This window comes from Oratosquilla oratoria, chromosome 5, assembly GCF_046742065.1.
Source record: "Oratosquilla oratoria isolate Oo_2021 chromosome 5, ASM4674206v1, whole genome shotgun sequence".
NCBI classification, from domain to species: Eukaryota; Metazoa; Arthropoda; class Malacostraca; order Stomatopoda; family Squillidae; genus Oratosquilla; species Oratosquilla oratoria.
This window is the reverse complement of record NC_134781.1, coordinates 6,173,981-6,178,980: the sequence shown is the minus strand read 5'-3', so window position 1 is coordinate 6,178,980 and position 5,000 is coordinate 6,173,981.

The window sequence follows — 5,000 nt, the reverse complement described above, 5'->3', positions numbered from 1 at the left end:
GACCATCGACCCGTACCACCTGACACGGAATATAGAATGGTAATGATATTACGACCAATTAAGTGTACAATAGCAATGCTATGGATATGAAATGGTTCAAATTGTAACGATTTTATTCATCAGTTAATCATCAACATAAAAAAAAATGCACAATGTTCTCTCTCTGCAGATTTCAATGTTTAAGTAATCTTTCGCTAGATATCTGAGTGCCCCTAGAAGCCATCACGAAAACTCTGTGGGGTTTGCGATCTACAGGCTGAGAACCCATGCTATAGAGTCTCGACATCTTTGTATACTCTGACCTTTAGCGTGGGTTTACCTTCCTCAAACCCGTGACTTGGACCCGGTGCGAAATGGGGTTACTACTCGTAGTGGTCGTGACCCCAATTTTTCCCAAGAACGCACCTCAACTGAATAAAAGTGTTTGTCATCTTTCGGTATATAATTTCTTTATATACATATAGACACAGTAACAGTTTGTGCGCCACACACACACACACACACACACACACACACACACACACACACACACACACACACACACACACACACATATATATATATATATATATATATATGTATATATATGTATATATATATATATAATATATATATATGCAAAGTAGACCACTTGGAAAAAGAAATTAACGAAGCAGAGCGCTTTCGTATGTTATATCCAGTGGAAAAAGAACTTTTTTCACTGGATGTAATATACGAAAGCGCTCTGCTTTGTTAATTTCTTTTTTCAAGTGGTCTACTTTGCATAAAAGAACACACGCACCCATGTTCTTATAAGTATATATATATATATATATATATATATATATATATATATATATATATATATATATATATATATATATATAACTGCACTAATAGTTTTGGCTACTTTTATATTACATATCTTCAGTTTCAAGAGTAATATTTTATTCTCATTCTTCAAGGTTTGAACATAATCATTTATATCAATTTCATATGTAAGGACGTAGAGACAGGCACTGATGAATGTCAACGATTATAATAGATATATGTGACAGTGCAAGAAATCTATTGACATAAACACCGAAAACATATTCTTTTTCACATCTCTCAGTAGCTTCTTCAAGGTGAGAAGAACTATAACTATCTAACTTGAAGGGCTGCTCAAGGCGAAGATCTAGTGAAGAATGATGTCTCCAGGAGATGTAGACTAGGTAATCGGGAGCTCTTGGGTGAGGTCACTGGGAGAAGTAGGAGATGTCAAAGGATGTTCTTGGGAGAAATTAGAATAAAGACCGAGCTGGCCTAGTCCTGTCGGCGAACCACCAGGTCGTGAATCAGATCGTTCCTTTTGTACGGCATGGCTGGCTCATCGGCTATTGTCTTTGCTTCATAAAAAGCAGTCGCTAAGGCAAAGGTTCGAGTCCTTGCGGTGGAGCTTATTTCCATTTGTCAAAATGACACACAATACACACACACACACACACACACACACACACACATACACACACACACACACACACACATATATATATATATATATCTATGTATATACATATATATACATATATATATACTGTACATATATATATATATATATATATATATATATATATATATATATATATATACATATATATATATTGCGTGTGAATGTTTATTCCCCAGTAAAGTGGCCTTACATCTACATTAAAAACGTGACCGGTGATTAAGCCCGAAATATCTAACATTCCTTGGTATATTTATCAATGCATTAAAGTAGATGACATTCACTAAAATACATGTACCACATTTTACTTCCAAATAAGTACGTTATATATGGTTTCTAACATAAAAAAAATCAACTTAGGCAAGAAAATTTAAAAGCTTTCGTATTCTCGCTTCAGTCAAGAAGTTTGTTGTTGTTCTTTTATTTTTCATTTCCGTAGAGTCCATTAGCCTCACGTTCGTGGATTGAAGCCTCGTGGAATAGAGAGTTGGGTAGTCGAAGGTGCCAAGACATACCAAAGTGGTTAGATTTGCTTAATTATCTAGACTGTTAGTGTTTCTGATTTGCTGAAATCTACGGATTTTTCCAAGTGTCCGGATTGCTTAAGGGACCGGATTAATCGAAATGTCCAGAATTATCGAGGGATCCGGATTACCCGATGGCTCTGGTTTTGCTGAGGGGTCCGGATTAACCAAGGGGTCCGGATTAACCAAGGGGTCCGGATTTTCCGAGGGTCCAGGAATTTCCGAGGGTTCGGGATTTTCCGAAGTGTTCGGATGTGTCGAGGGGTTTGCATTTCCCAAAGAAATCGGATGAATCGACGATCCTTGTCGAATGCCAGCCTCATTATAGGGCCATACTTCAACCCTCCTGGCGCGGCTTCTGCGGGAGGTAACGAGTTCTGCCACCAGTGCGAGGAAGGACAGCCCCCAGCCCAGCAGGAGGAGCAAGAAGGCCGAGAGCAAGTGATCCATACCCATGGCCCTAAGTCCTTCATCGTCTTCTTTCTGTCTCTTATACTTTGTCTGAGCCTTCCAGAATTCGTCCTTAATCCATTGCTCTACCAGTCCTGCTTCCACCAGGCGGGTGATACTGAAACGTACAAAGGTAAATAAGAATACTGAACTCATTAAGTCGAATATCCTCGTCTTGTCGTTTCTTTGCTGCCGACTGGCGATTTTGTCCAGTAGAGGGGCCCCGGCCTCCTGTAGGTCAATGTATATACAGTATATATAATAATAAATGATAATAATGATAGTAATGATCATGATAACAATAACAATGTGAATGTAGGTATTTATAAAGCGTTATCAAACTGAAAGGAATTGAAAAAAGTCTCACATCACTAAGTCACAAGGTAATCACGTCATATTTCCTGATTTCCTACGTCACACTTGTCATTAAAAATCGAACAACCTGGTCTTCATCGATTGGAGAATAACTGAAACATACTATATATCATGGTGTTCTTTGTCTGCTGGGCGATCCATTCCTCCGGGTATATTGGATCGTAAATCACTGACAACGTCGTGTTGCACATGATAATCAACAGACACTGAGTGATATGACAAACTCAGACGTTTCCATCTCCAGGACTGGACTATGGACTACCTAGGGCAGACCATCTGCTCGCGCGGGATCGGATTTTATGTGTGTTAGGGGGGTGGTGAATAGAAAACTTTAGGAAAATGAAATGATAGTCATGTGTAAAAGTGGGCGGTTGGCACTGAGCACTTTAAGGGATACTTAATAGGACTTGCGATGGAGAAGACGAGGAAGGGGACGACGCCCACAGAGTTCATAGATGGATGGGCAAGTTTATCGAACCTGTCAAGAGTCGTTTGGAGTGGGAGGGAAGGGTGTCTGCATAGGGGATTGCTCGGAAAGACCGTAGGGACTGGGGCCGGGGGTGGGTGGAACAATGCGGCGTTCCCTGTCGTATTCCCCCAATTTATGATGATGATGATGATGATTTATCATGGCTCAGGAAGCATGAACAGGAGACTAGGACATCGAAGCTTGTATCTACATCAGAAGTGACACTGGGGAGGATGTGGGTTTGGAGAACAACTTACATCTCGTTGATACGGGGAAGGTATGGGGCTCCGCTCGGGGTGACCACACCGATTTTCTTAATGGCGTAGGGTTCACGTGTGATGTGGTAACGGTGCAAACCCTCGGGGATCATCATGAAGTCCGCGCTGAGCTTGCCAGCCACATATACCATCTTCTCAGTCAGGAGCTGCAGGGGTTGAGAAATGTCGAACATAAGAGTCCAGAAAGAATTTATGGTCTCAAAACTTCTAGTACACTGCTATAAATTTTATGAAGACGACGATATCACCACGTGTCTTTCAATATTTTCTTACTCCCTGAAAACCTCTCTAGCCCTTAAACTTCTAAGAAACAAAATCAATGAATAATGAATCGGTGATATTACTCCATACCTTGTCAAAACCGTCGTCTCCCACCAATATCTTTGTTCTTGTGGCGTAGATTTCCTTCAACACATTAGATTTGGAGTACTGTTGGCAATAATGTATATATCACTACATATTTTTATTTGGGCGACTGGGGAAATAAAAGGATTATCGTACATATACTCGTATGTACGAGGCGGATAGTGATAGACATCAGAGTAAAGACGTTTACTCCCATGCAATGAATTATAAGCGCTGAGGTTATGATCAACGGGAAGAGAACAGAAGCACTGAAATGAAAGTTGTGTCGTTCAGCCTTAATGGTCCAATGCGGGATCGGCATATGCCCTGCGGGACGATACAGCCTCTGCACCTCACCGCGGTAGCCTAATAGGGCTTGGCAAGGTTATATGTACAGTATAGTGAGAGGTGCATATAAAGTTTTGGTATGGAGTATAATCAGCTCGACCAAACTGTGATATAAACTAAAAAGCGGAGGCGGCACAGAACAAATTATATGAAAAAAGGAAGTGTAAGCTTTAGGAAATAAGTGAGTATGGAGATGAGAAAGAACTGGTATCTTATACGAGGTCACATAAAAATATAAACAAAGGTCAGGAAAAGCTTGTCATTGGCCCAATTATATGATTATTCATCTATTCGTTTTCTTCGGTCTTTCTACACCTTTCTTCCTTGGCTATACCTATGGTGAACACAGTAATATTTGTCCCAGGAAAGTTTTTGAGGCTGAAGACAACACCTGTAGACTCGACCTACACTCTTCACCGCTGCATGGACTGTTACCATCGCGCACCTTGATATCAGAGTGGGCGCTCGTGTCTTTCATCAGGACCATGAAGTAGCCTCGAGATCGGGTCGCCTCGAGTAGGTCGTCCTCGGTATCGATGGGTTTCTCGTACACGGGGATCAGCAGGTACGTCATCAACGTGGTCGAGTAGAGGACTGAGGATGAGAAGGGAAGAGGGTAAGTTATAAATAAAAATTATATATATGTATATATACAACACTGGGTCCCAGTGAACAGATATACATTTTTATCAACCACAAAACACTTTAATTCTAAGCCATCAACATCGAGAGACTCGCGGAGG